The sequence below is a fragment of the Vicia villosa genome, linkage group LG2 (genome assembly GCF_029867415.1).
Source record: "Vicia villosa cultivar HV-30 ecotype Madison, WI linkage group LG2, Vvil1.0, whole genome shotgun sequence".
Lineage (NCBI taxonomy): Eukaryota > Viridiplantae > Streptophyta > Magnoliopsida > Fabales > Fabaceae > Vicia > Vicia villosa.
The window spans coordinates 108,729,415-108,751,821 of NC_081181.1; positions in this window are offsets into that span (position 1 = coordinate 108,729,415).

Genomic DNA, 22,407 nt, shown 5'->3' on the forward strand with positions numbered 1-22,407 from the left:
GATCTTCTTTACGTGATCAGCCTTGGTGTATCCCTTGTCAAGAACTCTCAATCCAGCAGTAAGAGTTTGAAATCTTGAAAACATCTTTTCAATGTCTTCATCATCCTCCATCTTGAAGGCTTCATACTTCTGGATTAAGGCTAGAGCTTTAGTCTCCTTGACTTGAGCATTTCCTTCATGAGTCATTTTCAAGGACTCATATATGTCATAGGCCGTTTCCCTGTTAGATATCTTCTCATACTCAGCATGAGAGATAGCATTCAGCAAAACAGTTCTGCATTTATGATGATTCCTGAAAAGCTTCTTCTGATCATCATTCATTTCTTGCCTTGTCAGCTTTACGCCTCTGGCATTTACTGGATGTTTGTAACCATCCATCAGAAGATCCCATAGATCACCATCTAGACCAAGAAAGTAACTTTCCAGTTTATCTTTCCAGTATTCAAAGTTTTCACCATCAAATACCGGCGGTCTAGTATAACCATTGTTACCGTTGTATTGCTCAGCAGAGCCAGATGTAGATGCAGGTGTAGGTGTAGACTTTTCACTTTCATCAACCATCTTTTACTGAAGCGTTTTTCTCTTCCTGAATCTTTTCTAAACACGGTTAAGTGCTTGCACCTTAGAACCGGCGCTCTGATGCCAATTGAAGGATAGAAAAACACTTAGAAAGGGGGGGGTTTGAATAAGTGTAGCTTTAAAAACTTGACAGATAAAAATAAATTGCACAGTTATTTTTATCCTGGTTCGTTGTTAACTAAACTACTCCAGTCCACCCCCGCAGAGATGATTTACCTCAACTGAGGATTTAATCCACTAATCGCACGGATTACAATGGTTTTCCACTTAGTCAGCAACTAAGTCTTCCAGAGTCTACTGATCACACACTGATCACTCCAGGAACAACTGCTTAGATACCCTCTAAGACTTTTCTAGAGTCTACTGATCCACACGATCACTCTAGTTACAACCTGCTTAGATAACCTCTAAGACTTCCTAGAGTATTCTGATCCACACGATCACTCTAGTTCCTTACAACTTAATGTAATCAATTCTAAGAGTATTACAATTGCTTCTTAAAAGCGATAATCACAAACTGTGATATTTCTCTTAACGTTTAAGCTTAATCTCACTAATATATTACAACAGCAATGTAGTGAGCTTTGATGAAGATGAAGATTCTGAGTTTTGATTTGAACAGCGTTCGAGCAAGTTTAATATGAGTTGTTTTGGTGCAGAATCGTTAACCTTGCTTCTCATCAGAACTTCATATTTATAGGCGTTGGAGAAGATGACCGTTGAGAGCATTTAATGCTTTGCGTGTTCCGTACAGCATCGCATTTAATGTTATACGCTTTTGTCAACTACCTCGAGCCTTGTTCACGCTGTGTCTACTGACGTAGCCTTTAATAGCTTATAACGTTCCTTTTGTCAGTCAGCGTAGCTTGCCACTTGTACTTTCTTCTGATCTGATGTTTGTGAATACAACGTTTGAATATCATCAGAGTCAAACAGCTTGGTGCATAGCATCTTCTGATCTTCTGACCTTGAAGTGCTTCTGAGCGTGATACCATCAGAACTTCAGTGCTTCTGTTCTCTTGTTCTTCTGATGCTTCTATAGACCCATGTTCTGATTCTGCTTCGACCATCTTCTGATGTCTTGCCAGACCATGTTCTGATGTTGCATGCTGAACCCTTGAGACAAAGCTTCTGAGCGCTGAATTATGCGTACTCTTTATATATATTTCCTGAAAAGGAAATTGCATTGGATTAGAGTACCATATTATCTTAAGCAAAATTCATATTATTGTTGTCATCAAAACTAAGATAATTGATCAGAACAAATCTTGTTCTAACAGGGGGCCGGATTGAAACACAAAATTTCTTCAAAATTTCATTTTCATGCATATTCAAATAATTACCAAAAGTGGAGGAGCCACCAGCCAAAGAAACAAAATCCAAGATATAAGATATGGACCACTGAACAGAAGGGGGAACATTATGAAACTTCAACTTGTTTCTAGCCAACCAAATAACATTAAGAATAAAAATAATAGTAGCAATGGAGACGATTTTGCATTGGGACGAACCAAACTTCCGACAAATATTTTAAAGATCGGACCAACCAAGAATTGTAGAAGAGGAATTCATATTTGTACTCAGTCAAACCCAAAGGCGAGAGGCAAACTTACAATCAAAGAATAAGTGTGGGACAGTTTCTTCCGCTTCCTTACACAAGCCCCAACGCGAAGGAAAGGCAAAATTCATTTTTTTCCATTGATCATCCTTCTACTACTTCAATGAATATATCTCTTGTTAAATTGAAGTATAATATTTTCCTACTTTTAAGACTTCTTACCTTGGAAGTTGGAAATGAATATGTTAGATTATTAAATGAAAAAAGTGAAATGACTCTTCACCTATTTAGTACATTTATTGTTTTTTTCACAATTTTCATTTGACTACGGTGAATTTTGTGGACTTGCGGTTAATTTGGATTCTTTCTTCATGAAGAGCATAATGTAACTCAAAATTACGGTCAAATTTCTTAAAAAAAAAAAAGAGGAGGAAATGACGAGAAACAATCAAGAGCATAAAAAAGAAAATTAAATATTTTATTTTGTAATAATTCTATTTAGTTTTAACTATTTTAATTTAGAGCTAGTTGGTGTTTGTTTCCTTTCACTTATTTTAAAAAAATGATATAATTCGATAAAGGTTTGGAAAATGGTATTTATGATCCATTTATATTCAAAGGAATTTTTACTATAAATAAATATTTTGTCATCTCTTTTAAATAATTTGAAATGAATAGAATTTTTTTCCCTCTTTTATGAGAACGATGAGTAAGTTTTATATTCCTTTAGAGGTCTTGAATAAGAGCTATAATTAAACTTTATCAATAACTTTCTTATTATTGTGGCGACTTTTTGTTGACTTATCAACTTCTGTGGTGTTTGTCTTATCATTTATTTTCCCAAATCCACATTTTTGGTGATTTTTCTTCTTTGGTTGGCTAATTTATTAGATGAAGTCAGTTTGTTAGATTTTCATCTCACGTAGAAGCAACTTCCCCACATTGTTCTTCATGGCTGAAAGATTCATGCTTTTTATTTCCAAGAGAGGGTGGGTAATTGAGCCCTTAGTGAAGGTTTAGAAGCATGGATTTCCATATTCCCCGGTCTATGACAAATCATCATACACCAAAGGCATACTTGAGCCTTTTGTGAAACCATGATTTCTAGCTTGAACATTTCTTTAACAATTCTTCTTCATATTTGTTTGTCAGCAAAAGATATTAGAAAAATCAACTCTCACATAAATAAATAAAAAAATCTCACAAAAATTTATAAAAAGGGACACCTTCATGTTACAAATTGGTTTTTGAAGATAAATTGAATTTAAATAAATATTCAATATAATTTATAAAATTTATCAATTGGATTCATCTATTATGTATATTCATACATCAAATTCTATAATATTGCAGGTGAAAAAATAATTGCACCTCAAAATCAACACATATGTTGAACTAATACATTATTCATCTTGTTGTCATGACCCTGCTCAACACCCCCATCATTAGTGCTGGCTTCCCAATGCTTCCAAACTAGTGGTTCTGGCCAATACTATAAACAATTATCATCGTGATACAACAAAAGTGAACTTATATATTGCTACTTACCCTACCTTGATCATCGTTTTTGGTTGGACCAAATGCCGTTTTTCTTTCACTTTTGGGGAATATTTGAGGAATTTTCCTTAATTTACGCCCACTTTTAGAACCCTTTTAGGTGGTGCTTATGAGTAATTTGTAAGCCCCAATAATAAAGACAAATTCTTTAAGTTTCTATACATCTACAAGCATAAATGTATTGCCACGAGGATGGTCCATATGATGTGCAAATAAATTGAACTTGGTCTTACTTTTAGTAGACACAAATCATGCAACATAAAATTTAATAATAAATAAAAGCAAAATTCTCTATACATTCATATTGCTTCTCATAAATTTTTGATAAAAATTTAAAAATATCTTATGCATATCTAAATAAATTTTTTTTTAAAAAAATGGTGGCTTTGAAGATGCATATCTAAAAAATCTCAATGGTTGTGTTGGAGTTTTTCGAATATGCATATCCGAAATAACTCAATATTTATTAAAAAATTAAAATCAAGATAAATCAATATAATTAATAGTATAATTAATTGTATTAATTAAAATATATAATTAAATATATATCATTATAATCAAGATATAATATTATCAAGATATAATAATAATATTATTAGTCTAATAAATATTTAAATCTACACATTATTTTTATATAAAATTAATTAAAGAAAAAAAGCTAATATAAATTAAAAATTATAGAAGGATATTTTTAACAAGATAATTTCATTAATTATAATGCATAATGTTATAGTCATTTAAAAAATAATTACTTGTTATAAAATAAAAAGAAATAAGATAAAAGAGAAGAGAGAAATATATAATGATTCTGAATTATTTCATCGTTGTATTTCTACAAAGAGATTCGTCTTATTTATAGGACAATATCCAGAAAAATAATCTTTGAAAAATAAATATTCAATTATTCATAACATTACTTTTATAATTTATGACAAATAAATTATTACAAAATTAAAATTTTATTTAATCTCTTTATTCCTTATTTATAAAAAATTGGCTTAATTGCAATTTTGGTCCCTCTATTATCCATTCTTTTGGGTTTTGGTCCCCCTATTTTAAAATCCGGAATTTTAGTCCATTTATTTTAGTTTTATGAGGATTTTGGCCCCCTTGCAAATTCGAAGGCAATTTTTAATCAAATGGAACTCACATTGATGACATGTTCAACATAAATCTTAAATAAAATTAGTGTTTTTTAACATTTCAAAGCTGAACTGACACTGACACATCATCAATGTGAGCGTCATTTCATTTAAAATTGCCTTCGAATTTGTAGGGGGACCAAAATCCTCAAAAAACTAAAATATAGATACTAAAATTCCAGATTTTAAAATAGGGGGATCAAAACCCACAAAAAATGATAGTAGGGGGACTAAAATTGCAATTAAGCCTAAAAAAATTTATTTAAATTATTCTTTATTAATAATAACTCACTTTAATTATATTATAACTATATTTATAAATAAATATCTTTTTAAAATAAAATAAAAAAATTGAAATTTTGGTTAATTCAGATATGCATATCTGAATTATTCAATGTCTCAAATTTTGTTGGAGGTGCCTTTGGATATACGTATCCGAATCAATTAATATCTCAAAGAATATATATATATATATATATATATATATATATATATATATATATATATATATATATATATATATATATATATATATATATATATATATATATATGAGGAGGGATATATTTACTCCAGGAGTAAGTTATTATAACTTACTCCACATCTTGACTATTAATTCTTTTCAATCTAATGGTTAAAAATAATAAGTAGTTAAATATGGAGAGAGAAAACTATTACTTATTATTTTTAATCATTAGATTGAGAAGAATCAATGGTCCAGATTTGACGTAAGTTATAATAACTTACTCCTAGAGTAAATATATCCCTCCTCTATATATATAATATTTTTCATTCTGTAAAAAAAAATTCTAAATAAAATGAGAACTTAAGTAGTCCATTATATTAGTCGGCCTGTCAAGCCCAGTCTATGATACCTTTTATGGAAGCCCATTGGTTTGAATGTTATGGATTTCAAACACAAGCTACTTCAGCCTAACTTGAAATTGGAGATTTTGTTGTGTCACACTAATTTTTTTTATTTGACACCCCCTAGTAGTTGTGATTTTATCATAATATCTTTTGCAAATTTTTATGTTTTTTAAAAAGTATTGCGTGTATTTTTTTTTAGATATGTGTATAATGATTAATGAATTGAGTCTTTGAAAATTTATAAGTTTTACCGGATTTTTTTGGAGAAATTCATGAATTATTATTAGATTTTTTTAAAATTCATGAGTACTTATCGGATTTTTGAAAAAACCTTGTGTAAAAGCATAAATTTTAGACTCTTTTTTACAAACAGGTGTAAAATCAATTTTTTTAAAAAACCTATGATTTTGTATGAAATATTTTTAAAAAATGGTGTAAAATTATATTTTTCAAATATTCGACAAAAAATCATAAATTTTTGAATTTTTTTGAATTTTATATCGAGTTTTCAAATATACCAAAAAACTACAAGACATATCGTATTAATAAAAAAATCAAGTAGTGTCAACTTCATTTTTTATTGGCCTATCAAATATGAACTATCAATCTTTTTAAAAAATCTAGAAAATTATAAAATATACCGGATTTTTCAAACAAATCTAGTAGTATTAACTTTTTTTTATCATACATTTCTGATATGAATTACCGAATTTTAAAAATTTCGTTAAAAACTCATACCAAAATTTTAAAATATGTGGTAACAATATAAAAATTTGCTTTATATCAGTCAAAAAATACTATCTTATTTTTAAAATAAAATTTTTTTAAAGTAATTTTTTTAAACCAAATATAACCTTAAGATGACTAAATAATGAGAAGAGCATTTAAATTTTAATCAATATGAAAATGAAGAAGGTGCCAAATACATTTAAAGGGGTGACATGACAAAATCTCCTGCAATTAGTATTGAGTTTTTTTTTTGGGCTTTATCTTTTTTACATTTATGTTACAAATTGGTTATTATATGTGAGGTTTTCTTTTTCCCACCCTTTTATGCTCTTTGAAGTAATTTGATTTGATAAGAGTATCATTAATGTCAAAATTTTAAATGTGTTTTTTTAAGTGATTGGATTCTAGAATCTAAAAATATCAATATACACCATGTCCGTAATAAAAAATCTATATTCATTGTCCTTTTTCTCCTTACTCTAAATCATACTAAAAAGACACAAAATATTGTTTCCAAATAACAATCCAATCACTAATAAATTATGAATAACAATCAAATAGTCAATGAATTCCACTCACACACCATTTTTATTTGAATGTAAATATAATGCGACTCTAAAACCTTATTTGTTTTTTTTTTTTTTTTAGCATATTCGTTCTATTCATATCACACACCCTATATTGGTATAATTTGAATTGTAAAAATTCAATCATGTATTGATATGCGTTCAGATACTATAATCCAAACAAAAATAAACTCATATTTTGCTCTCAGATTGTAGAATTTGAAATGTATTTTTCATTGAAGAAAATTTATTTTAAACCGATTTGCAATGTTTCAGACATAAATGCTCTTAGCAATTCTCACATTGATGTAAATGTTGACATTGTACATTAAGTTGCATATAATATGTGTTTATTTGAATAGTAGTTCATGGGGTGTTAACGTTGTGCATAAAGAATACATTCATAAGATGACTAAAATTTTTAAAGGTGATAAATATGCAGAACGTCTAAAAATTAAAAAAAGTGAAACTTGTTTGTGAGATGGAAAGTAATATGTCAAAAACTCAAACAGTTTATCATGGGTCCAATATCAAATATGCAACATCTGAATAAACGCTTGGTTGAAGATAAGTATCTGTATATGTATAAATTGATTGTTGATTTGAAACTTAGCTAGATATTTTTTGGACCCGTTCAGATTCCATTAAATTGCCTAGCACATTTCAACTATTTTGGTGATGGATTCCACTTAGAAAACTAACAAATTAAGCCCACTATAGATTGAGTTTGTTGACATTAATTATATTGAGATGACTTACTCCATTGAATCAACTATCTACTCATTACTAGGAAATTGCCCAAACTTACTATTGTGCCCTTTCACTTTTTTTCCCTCCCTTACAAAAGGTTAATCATGTAATTAACACATTCAATATTCACCTATACCAATTGTATCTTTCTTATTGGTCCATTCCAATAACTTGTCCCAAACACCATTTTCATTTGTTTCTATTTCTCCTTTTCTGATATAAACTTTTTCCTTCTCTCTCTCATTTCTTCTTCTCTCTTCTCTCTCATCAAACCCTAAAAATGTCTGGAAAAAAGCCACAGACCCCGCCACACTTAAACCCTTGGCCGATGACGAGAAGTGTCAACCCTTCAACCACCGTCTCTGTAACCGTGGTCGGTATTCTCCTCCTTTCTTTCACAATTTTCTCTTTTATCTTTTTAATTCGTTGGATTTGTTCAGTTTATGGATCTGATCATGTGTTGTTCTTGTGATTGATTTATTGTTTTTGGTTTGGGGATTTTTTTCCTGCAAATTTGTTTGTTACGATCACATAGAGAGGAATGAAAAACAATGGGTTTGTTAGTTGAAGTAAATTTTTGATGTTATTCTCAGATCTTTTAACTGTTCAATGGTCTGGATATGTTTATTGTTTGTTCAATAGTCTGGAGGCCATGTTTGAGTTTACATCATGACTTTAGGTGTTTTAGTGCCTTACTGTGGCATTGGTATTGGTAAATAACAAATTTAATATATTTCCCTTCCTGTTAACCGATAATTGAATTTGAAAGTTTAATTGATCATACATATGGTTAGACTCATTTTAGTGTGCAATTATGCCATAGTACCTTAAACACTTTTAATTCCACATTCAGTGTTTCAAAATGTGTCATTTCTTCTAATATCTTTATCTAAGTGTTGTTAAAAACATGACTTTAATTGTTTGGTTTATGCAGGAACAAAATTGTTGAATCATGGGACTGTTTTGATTCAATGGTCTTTGTGTTAGCATTTGATTTCGAATCAGATACTGTTTTGTTTCGATAGTTCATTGCAACATTTTAAATTGGTTCAGAATAAAGTTACAACATTAGTTTTACTGTTTAAACACGGTAAGCTTTGTTTTTGCAGTTTCGACATAATCACGGTTTCGCTATAGATTATAATTCTAAGTTGGTTTTGGTTTGACATAATTACCGTTTTGACATATTTACGGTTTCGACATAATTACGGCTTCACTATAGCTTATGATTCTCATGAAAATAATGTGTTTTCAAGGAAAGTTTATTACGTTGCGGGTTGCGGCAGCTGTCGTCGTGATCAAGGAAAGTTTATAATGTGTATTCAGGATCAAGTAGCCTCCAATCACCAAGTAATCATTTCTATACTGACTTACCGTGATAATATGCATCAATCGTGAATGGTTGTATCTAATCACCTATCCATTCCTTTTATATTAGGTATAAAATAGAGATTGAGGTTGTCATCTAATCACCTCCAAGGTGCTGTGTTTGAAAAACACCTAAATTATGGTGGTAACTGGCAGTTGTCCACCTCTCAACCAAACCCATGCTTGTAGCAATTATATCAAAGGTTTTTAATTACGACTGCGAACATGGTCGTGAATATTGCAGATAACCGCAATTAAATGCGGCCTCCATTATAATTGCTTTGTGTTCATAGAACATCAAAATGTCGTGGTTACAAACTTTTGTCAAAATCCTACATGTATCTCAATGCTCTACAAAAATGTCAAGCTGATATGGATGCTTTGGGTTAGGTATGAGCCCTCCCCTTTCTTGAGTCTCATTATAAAATTTTGTCTGTTGATAACTGATTTTTCACTTTAGAAGATAGATAATCGTGATTGGAAATGTTTAGCTTCAAGCCTCAATCAACGTATATGATCAGGTTTATTCTAGGTGAAAAAGGATAGAAATTTTATCTATGCTTTCTTTAGTTCAGTCAATATTGCATTATCAATAAATCAACTCTTATTTCAGTCATGTAAACACTTTAGTAGCGAAAACTTTCTCATGGACTAGCACTGATACTATTGATAACATTTGCTTGATAGATGATTATACCAATTTCATAAATGCGGTTAACCGGTTTCTCGCATTTCAGGTTGATTTTTTCCACTTCAACATTATGGAATTCTATGATTTTTATCTATTTTGTCCAGATCCAGATGCCTTTTGGGTTCATGAATCTGGTTTATAACATTAGAATATGCAGAAACATCCACAAAGAGGCTTCATTTGAAGTGGTCGCAAGGATTTGTAGTTTCCTTACCGTGTGAATATACTCAGGAGATGTACAGGAGACCCGAGTACATTTTGTGCACTTTCAGCTTCATTGTAAAAAAGAAAAGTCTTAGATTCAGGGGATAGTATTTTAAGAAAGAAAGATGTCTTTTTAGTAGTTTTGTTTAATGGTGGTAGACATTTCCATCTTTTGTGTATTTTAATCTTAAATTTCCAAATTTTGTAAGGGGCATTGGAAGGAACGCATTATCATTGATTTTGGTAAAGCCAGCTGTAGTAATTGAATAATCATAAGGAAACATATTTGTTTGATATTTTTAGTATTTTACTACTTAGAGGGGGAGGTAGCATTAAAAGTTGCACTTTTACATATGAACAACAAATGTAACTATTACTCAATCCTTATTTGTCATATGATTATATTTGTTTATAGATTTTTCATGGTTTAAAAAATATAGAGAATACTTTTACTATAGTTGTGGACTGAGTCTCATTATGTTATATTTATTGTATTTGTATTTGTAATGCAGGTTGAAGTTTTTAAGCATTCTATGAGGTAGCATATTTGTATATTATTATACTTAAATTTCTGTTAGGTTCATTTTGATTTATGTTTTGGATGAATAAAAATGATGATAGCGTCTTAAAAGAGCAACATAGAGGAGTTTATAATAATTATATATTATATAGACAATTAGCTTTCTATTTTACGGGTCACTATCTTTATAATATTTATTTTATTTCAATCATCAACTATATTTATTGTGTTCTTAACATATCTTAAATATTTTTTGTGGATCATTATTTTAACTTAAAAACTAATTTTCACACTATTAATATCTTATTAGTAAAATTTTTTTTAAATGGTTAATTTTCATTTTACATATGCAATTTGGTCAAACTTTTTTACTTCACATTTTTTCGTATCGTTCAAAAAATACAACACCATAAATAATGCACCCGGGCGACATAATAATATCTTAGTAAAATATAAAATAACTCACCTTTTCCTTTTCCATGCATAGTAGAATTTGAACAAACTACTATTTCTGTGATCAGTTATTTCACGGGTCATTATCACCACATTACCTTTCTAATATTTGCGGTTATTAATTATTGTACTCTAAATTCTCAATAATGTAAATAATCATATTTAAAAAGTTTCTACATTATATATGAAAACACCTCTCAATCATAATTCAAATTAATTAACATATATAATTAGTCATCATTGTATACTCACTACACTTAATATTAATTTCACATTGACATGGACTTACAATAACCCTTAATTAAATTTTTATCGGCTTATTTTATGTTTTATTATTAATAATCAAAATAATATTATTTTACGAATCACTATTATCACAATTTCTTTTTTATTTTAATCAACAAAATATTTGTAAATACCATAGTTATTCGTCATATTATTAAATGATCTAAACTATAAATGAACTTACCCGTGCGGCAGCACAGGTCTCTTACTAGTTTTCTTATATGATGTATGAGATGGAAGCTAGTGTCCTTAGAGTTTTATAGAGGTGTTGTGATTAGTTAAAAATCCAAAAATATTAATGGAAGTAATTGTGATTGATTAAAGCAGTACATGTTATTGCCAAAAATATTACCCGTCTACTGTTCTACTATATAAGTATCACATTTCCAAAAATGTTAGAGGCAGATGTAAGTTTAATATAAATATAAAAGATTTAAAATCTAAGTAATGGAAAGAGATCACACCAAATGAAGTATGAAAACTTTAATGGATTAAAGAGAAAGTATATTAGAGCCCGACTTAGAGGATATATATGTATTCGTCGAGTAATCTTGTTAAGATGATGTTATAGTGATTTGGTTTCTGTCGTCATGATATTGTTGTTGGACTCTGTAAGTAAGAAATGATATTTCGTACTATGACTGAGTTGAGTATGCTGGCTATGTTGATGTCACTATAAGAGTGATACAACGAGGCGGAGAGAGAGTTGTTGGTGTTTGTTGAAGATTGGCATGTAAAATTATGGGAATGAAAGTACGTATGTGTTCTGGTGTTGAGACTGATGTTAATACGATAATGGTATGGCGTTGAACACCCAAGCATACGAGGGTTATGAGTGTTACTACCTTAAGAATCATATGTTAAGGTATTGTTGAGGAGTGATGACTCTGTTGCTAAGTTAATGAAGTGAGATTGTATCTCCACGTTTAAGCATGTTATAGTTGTTGCTACCATAAGTATTGATAATACGGGACATTCCTAAGGTGGTTAGTAAGTTGTTAACGAGTATGTTGTAGAGATGTCGAATAATTGACGCTGGATTTAAGTCAGATTGAGTTGTTTTGGTAGTCGAAGTGTTGTCAAACGCAACTGAGAATCGGAGAGTTGGAAGCGAAGTTGAGGATGGTTATGTCGGATAGATTTTCGAGGACGAAAATATTCAAAGTGGGGGAAAGTTGTAACGCCCCGAATTTAATTAATTATTTAATTAAATTAAATCAAGGATTTATTCGTTGGAATTAGTCGAAGTCGGGATTGATCGGTATTATTCTAAAGGTGTAATTGGATTAATGTGTTAATTGGAGCGGTTAAATTATGGTCGGATAAGTCGGAATAATACAATTGCGAGTTAGTATTAATTAAGTTATGGAGCAATTGAAGTTGTGGAATATTATTGGGAATAATATTTGTTATGTTATGTGATTATTCAATTATGTGTGTTTTTTGGCTTAATTGAGTAATTAGAGGAATATTATGAATTGGGCCTAAGTGGAAGAAATATAACACAATGAGATTGGATTGTGGGTTAAGCCCAATTAAGAAAAGAAGGATAGTAAGAGAGTTAGGGTTTTAGAGACATAACTCTCATTTGGAAAAATAGGAGAAAGAAGAGAAAGAAGGGAAGAAAGAGGAAAGTTATGGCATGAAGAGGAAGAACTCCATTGAAGAAGGTGAAGCTTTTGCTAAGGTAAGGGTGGGGTTCTTACTCTCTAAAGGTTAGCATGATGATGTTTATGGTGGGTTAGATTGTATGTTATTCTATATGGATGTATGAGTTTGAAAATATTAGGGTTTATGATAGAATCCATGAAATTGTGCCATTATCATGTTGTTGATGTTTGTGTATGAACTCATGGTTAGAAACATGTTTAGGAATCTTACATGTGTGGTAATTTGCTTTCAATTGATGCATAAATGATGTGTGGGTTAATGGGTGTTGTATGAGGGGATTAGGGAAGAAAAATGGTGATTTATGAGTTTTCACGCAGCATGAGTCGACCTACACAGAAGCCTGGGTCGACCTCAACAACCCAAAAAGGCAGAAAATCCACTTTCCATCAGCACGCGTCGACCCATGAATTCTGTGAGTCGACCTGAAGATCCTTTGTGTCGACTCATGAGTCGACCTGAGCTAACCCGAGAGGAGTGGAAAACATTTATGCGTCGACCTGAAGATCCTTTGCGTCGACCCGCAGGTTTCCATTTTTGGCAGATTTTGTAAAGACCATAACTTTTGATCCGTAACTCCGTTTTATGCGCCGTTCGAAGCGTTGGAAAGCTAACACAATGAACTATACCATGATCCAATGAAATGATTCATAGGATATAGTCTCCTACTATTTTTATTAGGATTAAATGATGAACTATGTTGTGTTAACACATGAAGTATGTCCTTTGCTATGAATTGACGTAACCATGTTGTGGTATAACTTGATGTATGCTTTTCTTATGACGATACAATTCTATTGAGATGATGATATGAATTTTACTTATGATGAGATAATGATGTATTGTGGTGAAATAATAAATGAATACGCTTTTATTAAGAAGTTGAATTAACCGTGTTATGTCGCTACTTGAATTGTAGTAACATGATGAATTGTTGTTGTTGTTCTTAATATGATGAATTTGTTGTTGTTGTTGTTGTAACATGATGAATTTGTTGTTGTTGTTGTAACATGATGAATTTGTTGTTGTTTTTGTTGTAACATGATGAATTGTTGTTGTTGTTGTAACATGATGAATTTGTTGTTGTTGTTGTAACATGATGAGTTGTTGTTGTTGTAACATGATGAATTTGTTGTTGTTGTAATATGATGGATTTGTTGTTGTAACAAGATGAATTGTTGTTGTTGTTGTTGTAACATGATGAATTTGTTGTTGTTGTTGTTGTAACCTGATGAGTTGTTGTTGTTGCTGTAACATGATGAATTTGTCGTTGTTGTCGTAGACCCAATGGTCAACGTTGATAAGTGGTAATTGTGACGTGATTGTGAAGTGATGAATTCTCATGAATGATGATGATTTTTGTTGTTGAAGTTCGACATTTAATTGATAATGTTCGATGGTGGTTTAGACGATGTTGTGACTTATTGTTTATGTGGTATTTGTGGATGTCAATCATTGAGTCGTATCCATTGCATAAAAGAGACGTGGCCTTAATGGCAAAAGTGACATGGCCTTAATGGCAAATAAAGACGTGTGGCCAATGGCAAATTTGAGACGTTGGAGTTTTACTCCAAATGGTACTACATGCATGTGCACAAGTTTGAGTCACATTCGAGTCGCATTTGAATTGCATTTGAATTGTGTTTGTAGTGTCGTGATGATGAGATGTTTGTCGTGATGTGTTGGAATCTTACTTGTGAATTGCATAAATTGTCATGGTTGATTGTTGACATTGTTGTCATCTTATAAGTTGATTATGTGATTTGATTTGTTGAGACGACGATATGTTTGTTGTGACGTGATGATAGTATAATTGTGAATTTGAATATGTTGTCTTAATTGATTAATGACATTGTTTCCGTTTTGAAAGTTGTATTATATTGATAAGTTATTTTGCGATGAAAATTGTTGTAAGATGTTACGTGATGCGAAGTGGTGAAATTATGTATGATCTATATCTCCTATATCAATTATCATGCATTCCTTTATATTATAAGATATCTCACCACTTTGCTGATATTTCCCCTACCATGGGAAATGAGCAGGTACTCAAGATTAGTCGTGGATGTTCAAGGTTATTGATGTGAAGTCTTTATGTTGCTTTATGGCAAGTCGAGTTGGTGTCTATTGCTCTGATACGTAGCACTCGGGGGGATTAGCCGTTATTGTTTAAGTTGTTGTATTCTAAGTTGACATTTGTTTTAAGTTGAATTGAAATATGTTTATAAGTTGAAGTTGGAGTTGTGGATGAAGTTATGTTTTCGAATGCTATGTATCATTATTAAATGCAATATAAGTATGTTTGTTTGGTTAAGTCGAAATGTGGCATCCCATCTTTTGATGAATGTTTTTGAATGCACTCTGATTTTTGCGGGGTAGAATTGGGGTGTTACAACAAAGACCTCTGAGTATTCCTTACTCGCGTAAATATACGAGACACTCCTGTACTTTTTGACATATACACTTTAATATAATGATTAACTTATTTTTTTCTTAAAAGTTAAACTTAGAAAAACAATACAAATTAAAAAAAAAATTCATAATCAATTTTTTATTTCCATAATTTATTTAAAAGGATCTTATTTATAAAGAAGGTGGCTGGTGATTTTTCAAATTTTATTTATTATAAATTAAGATAACAATTTTTTATATTCACTGATTTTGTTATTTGTTGGTGGAGCTTTTAACTTAATAAGACATCTCTTAAAAATAGTTGTCATAATTTTTATTATATATATATATCTTTTAAAATGTATCATTTTAAAATAATCTTACTAACAAAATAAAATACATAAATTGTTTTTTTATTACAAAAAGCTACTAAACCAGTTTAGGGCCGTTTTTGAGGGCGTGCAAAGCGCGCTATCGCATAAGGTCTCACATTTTCCAGGGTTAAACAATAGCTGAACAGGGTCTCATAAAATATCTAATAGGTTAAATGGGAAATACATAGGGCCTCAATTAGTTTTCTTATAGTTAAATTGTGACCAATCTATACAGGACCTCCAGAAACGGCCTTGAATCAGTTTTATACTTTCATGCCTTGAATCAGTTTTATACTTTTCATATCCGAAAAGAAAAATAATATCAAAACTTATTTTAGAAAAAAATGTGACTCCCTCATAATCTTTTTTACGCATTATTAATCATTACCAATTATTTAATGAAAGGATAAAGAACCACGTAGGGCAAACAAAAATATTGGGCTTTTCTTCATTCATTTAGAATTCCTTCAAAACTAATCATCTACTCGTATGATGTACATAAATATTTTATAAAATTAATATATAAGTTTAATAAACAAATTCTATATAATATTTTTCACACTTTCGATTAAAAATTAAATGAAGTAAAAAAGAGGTAAATAAATGTAAACAAACAAATAGAATAAAAACAATATGTCGCACACCTGCAATGTTAGAGTTAAATAAAAGATTGTAATTAACACTTATTTTATATTATGAAATACTTATTTATAAACAACATATAAAGTGATATTTGTATCATGACATTCATCTGTAGCTATAAATAATTTTAAATCACTCTTTGATATAACTTTTAAAAAAACTATACTATTATTCATGCGAAAAAACATATTATGTAAACATCGTTTCTTGACTTTTAAAGTAAATATTATGTGTGGATCAAATGCAACCAAAACTTAGAAGAAATTCATGCATATCATTCAAAGTTTTAAAGATAGGTTGGACCAAAAAAAATTTTTTGAGTGGAAATATATATGATAATAATTAATCATTCATTATTAATCATTAATATTAATAAATTTTGAGAGAAATAAACTCACAAATGGCCAGCCGTACTTATTGGTTTTCACTAGTTTTTTATGGATAAAATACAATCAAAACTTGAGACGAAATTTGTGCTTGGCATCCAAAGTCTTCAAGGATGATCCAAAAAAGTTTTTTAGTAGAATTATATATAATAATTAAGGAAAATGCTAACCAGTGTCTTCAGCGCAATGATTAAGATTTTAAAAATAATAAATTTATCTCGATAGTCTGCGTATTTAATGTCTCGAAAATTGAAATATCAAATTTTTTATAAAATATTTTCTTTTTTTATAATGCTTAACCATTGTCCGGAAGACACTGGTTAGCAAAACCCAATAATTAATTATTATTAATTAATTATAAAATAATTAATTACTAATTATTAATAATAATGTATGAAATTGTAAAAGAAATAAAATTCACAATGATCTACTGTTTTAGTTGTTTTCTCTAGATTTGTGTGAAATAAATACAACCAAAACTTGAGAAAGAATTCGTCATCTTTTTATTTTCATAATTTGTCTAAAAGGATCTTATTTATAAAAAAAAGGTGGTATGTGTCATGCCCTAATTTCTCCCCTAATATTCTACCTATCATTCATTTGCATCTAACTCAAAGATCACAAGCCTGACATCCTCCTAACTTTTACCCCTTTGGTTTTAACCTTTGTGGAAGATCACCAAACATCCTTTGTGTTTATTTTCACATTTGTGATTGTTTATATATTTGCTAACCTTATTCAAAATACAAAAATATGTGTTGCTCTCTTTTCTTATTGTATAAGGTAGGGGCTTGCAATCAAAGGATCAAAAGAGTTTTTAATGCCTAAGAATATCTTATCCAATGATCAAGAATGGTTAGAGGTTCAAGGTTACTTGGTTTGTGGTTGAAGATATCAAAAGATCAAGCTTGATTTCTAACTTAGGATTTTGGTCCACAAAGTCAAAGTTTGGTCAACAAGTGGGCCACAAGAGCTTTTACTTCAAGGCATGACCTATAATCTTAAGTCATATTCATGTCAAGCTTTTTTCAACTTCATTTGATCAGGAGAAATTCAAGTTTAGTGCTTGTTCTCAATATGATTTGAGTATGGTTCATGTGTTTATTTCCATGCCATCTCCATCAAATTACCAAGAATATTTCAAGGGAAAATCAGTATTTTTTCATTTGGTATTCAAGTGTTCATCATTGGGCCGTTGGATGCAAGAAAATAGAAAATATCACAAGTTGGTGCATGTTTGGTTGGCTTAAAATCAAGTATAACATGTCAGTTGGTCTAAACACTGTAACTCTCTCATTTCTCAACATTTTTGAAATCTACTTTGAGCCCAATATCACATTTTAACACTTTTACATCTTTGTTTCAAAGATCAAACATCAATTTTTCCTCTAAGTACCTCAATTTTGTAATTAGTCAAGATGCCCATGTGTGCACAAAAGTAGGTACAAAACCTGGTCGACCTATTGCCTGACCTAGAATTCAAGTTAGACCTGAACTTGTCATCCATGCCATTTTCAACTCAAGCATCCTTTTGATTTGGTTCTTTTTTCATTTGATTCTTGATCACAAGGAGATCATTTGGCACAATCTCAAAACGCACGAGGGAATTCCATTTGGCCTAAGCTCAAACATGGTGCCATGGACCATGCATTTCATGCGTGACCTGTAACCTAAAATCATCCAAATCTTTATTTGGGGCCACCAACACATGTGCAAACTCATTTATCCTTGAAAAACGTGTAGAGTGGAGTGCAAAACGACCTGATTTCATGCCAAATTCACGCTTTTCATCCTCACTCTCACACGAATTGTAAATTGAGAAATTCCAACCTGGTTTACACGTTTTGGATCTGAATCTCACACATGCCATGACCTCATTTCATTTCCTATAAATAGAGGATCATTTTTCCTTCATTTGCAAGCTTAGAAAGCCACTGAACCTCTACCATTTTCACTCACGAAGAGCTTCAAAAACCAGAAAAACCTCTTTCCATTTTAAGCTTGTTTTTATTTTAAATCTTTGTCCATAATCACTCATCGGCACCTTTTGAAGCTAACTGAACCATTATTGAAGCTTGAAACCTCCTGCAACCTTCAACTCAATTCCACCATTGTTGACCTTCGAAACTTCAACTGAAAAGGTATAGACGAGTTAAATTTTTGAACAAATAAGTTACTACACTCTTCGTCTTGATTCACTGAGTGAAAGCCTTCACTTACTTGAGATTTATTGTTTGTATTTGTCATTTAATTTTACTTTGAAGAACTAGGGTTCTTTGTGCTCTTGAGCAAATTCTCTATGCTCAGAGCCAATCAATAGCTCTAATGCAGAGAGACATGAACATTGACATGAGTAGAAGCACAAACATGTGTTGTTTGAGCTTAAAACTCAAAGTTCATAGATTAGCAGGGATTGAACCAAGGTTGAAGATGATGAATCTTTGCACGCGTTTTGGTAGGAAATTCAAAGTCCAGACAATGAGCTTGCCACACAGCTAGCCGTTAACCTTTTTATTTTCTTTTATTATTTGTTTTTAATTTATTTTTTCTTTTTCTTTCCTGATTTATTTTTAGTAGCTCTTTTAACCTTTTTTACTCCAATTTTTTTTCATAATGCACTAAAAATATTTTGTACCATGTATATTTTTTTTTCTTCAGATTTTTAAAAATCTTTTTTTAGCACTTTTTCTATTTGTCTTTGTTTTCTTTTTAATTTTTATTTAACAATTTATTTTCATACCATTTTCAATATTTTTATCTCCAAACTTTTGAGATCCAATTATTTATAATATTTTAGGCTTTCTCAAATTTTTTCGCCCATTTATTTGATGTTATAATGCTTTTGAAATTTTCATTTAATTTCCATTTTAAATTATTTTTAAAAGCATTTTAATCAATTTTTTAATTATATTTTAATCAATTTTTAATTATATTTCTCCTTCATCATCATCATCATCATCATCATTATCATCATCATCATCATCATCATCATCTTCTTCTTCTTCTTCTTTTTCATCATCATCATCATCATCATCATCATCATCATCTTCTTCTTCTTCTTCTTCTTCTTCTTCTTCTTCTTCTTCTTCTTCTTCTTCTTCTTCTTCTTCTTCATCTTCATCATCATCATCAGCAGCATTTGTTGCTTTATTACTTTAAAAAGAACAAAAACATTATAAATTGGATACAAATCTAAAAAAAACATTTAATCTAATCTTGATAACTTTGTGTTATTATCCCTTGCTGGAGAAGTATTTTGAATTTTGGACCTTACAACTTAGTTCTTTCCTTTGCTTGGAGTGGTTGTATTTAAGACTTTGTGATTCATTTAGACCTTTGAACTTCAATTCAAGACTTGGCCTTGTTCTGAGAAACTTTGGATCTTTATTTTGAAGACTTGGGATTTCCTCTGTGGCTCTGTGATCTTGATACTTCATCTGAGACTTTTGATGTCCATCTGCTTCCATTTCTTACTCTTAATGATTCATCTGCTTATTGGCTAGATTGCTTGTTTTGCTGATCTTGTGGCTAAGTCCAAAAGGAAATAAATGCTCATTTTGACCAATGTCAAATGCTTGCTCTATCTTATGGTTAGTACACTTGCACACACGAAAGCTTTCTCTTGGGCTACCTTGCAATGATACCTTTTATTTCATGTCATTTACTTTATGCTTTAGGACAGTCTCTTCATCTCCTACCCAGTTCTTCAATTTTCAAAACTTCTCTCTATTTTCAAAACTTATTTCTTCAAACTTCAATTTTTTTCCCGATAAACCTTGACTTTGTCAACTGATCCCGAAAATATTTTTCTTAATAAATGCTAAGACACTTAAGTATATTCAATCTCCTTTCAAAATATCTAATAAAATACAAACCTCGTCAAATTTCTTTTATGCCTTTGTGCACTTCTCTTTTAAACCTTTTTTCAATGAAGGATATTAGTCTATTCTAGTAGTAATGCAAACCACTATACTTCTACAAGATGTAGTGAAGTGATCGACATTTTTCACTTGAATGTAGATATGTGCTTGTGAGAATGTCCTATTAAAAGTTCTCCATATCAAGATGATGCAAATGCTCATTTTCTCATTCTTGTGGGCAGTAAGTTGTGTTTTCCACTCGAATGCGACGAAATATCTTTTCAATTTAAAATCAATCAACAAAATTCCATGGTTATTTTTACCATAAACTACAAGGCTATGACTTCTTCATTGCACGTGGAGGATACGTAGGCACAAGATTCTTGAAGTCTTGGCGAGCATAAAAAAAAATACTTCTTTTCACATCGCCCCAATATTTTTGCTAACAATTTGGTTTCATCATAACACAAATTTTCAAGAGGTTCCTATGGAGTACCATAGATGTGAGGGGTGCTAATACATTCCCTTCGCATAACCAACCCCTATATTCAAATATCTCTTTTGTTTTATTTTCGCGTTAGGTTTTATTGGTATTTTTCTTTTCTTTTAAAAATAATAAAGTTCAGTGACGACTCTCTGTTTTTGAATTAAGTTAATCAATAACTTAATCTCAATTTTTCCCGCTACGACAATTTATGGGTTTTCAAATTTATTTGTTATAAATTAAGATAACAAATTGATATTCAGTGATTTTAATATTTGTTGGCGGCTATTTTAACTTAATAAACATCTCTTGAAAATGATTGTCATAATTTTTTATTGTATATGTTTTGTTTGAAGTTTTATCATTTAAAAAGACTCTTAATAACAAAATAAAATGTTTAAAATTGTTTTTTTTAATAAAAAGTTAGTAAATCAATTTTAGACTTTTCAACAAAAGTATATAATATTATAAATTATTTTAGAAAAAAATTGTAACAGACTCAAAGTCTCTTTTACATATATGAATAGTCTCTTTTACATATATCAATAGGAATGATGAGATGTTATGTAAAGTGCTTTATAAGATTAAGGCTTTTGGTGGGAGGTTTTTGATTGAAGGCTTTTTGTGAATAGATTTTCAACAAGGTATTTTTTAAGAAAAAAGGTATAGTCTTTCCTTTAAATATTTTAAAGTATGTTTTTTGTGGTATAGATTTTGATAATAGGGATCATTCTTTTTTTCAATTGTAAAATGATGAGGATTATTTGGAGTGAGATAAGTCTTTGGATCGGTAAACCGGTCGTAGTGGTGGAGGAGTGCTTATCGAATTTTATAAATTGGTGTTTATTTTGTAAAGGAAAGAAAGTTAAGAAGGGCAAATTGAGAGCTGTTTGACTTGTAACTTTGTGATCTTTTTGGTTATTAAGTAATAAGATTTGCTTTCGGAATGATAGTTGAAATGTTGATAATACGGTTTAGAATATAAAAATATATGGTTTAGAAATAGATGATTTTAGGAGAAATTATTAATCCCAATTATAACTTTTACGAATTTAGCAAAGATTCTTTTGGTATTTCTTTCGTAATGTCAATTAGTTGGTAATTTTTTTTTGTCGAGTTAATTTTCTGTTTTATTGTATTCAGCTTAAAAAAAAAATTATTATCAATTATTTTATGAAAGGAAAGAATAGGACAAACAAAAATATTGGGCTTCCCTTCACTTACATACAACATATTTTCTTGACAAATTGAAAAAAAAAATATAATTTAAAATTTTAATTTTAATCTTCAACAACTATATATATAATCCTTTTTATGACAATGATTTATT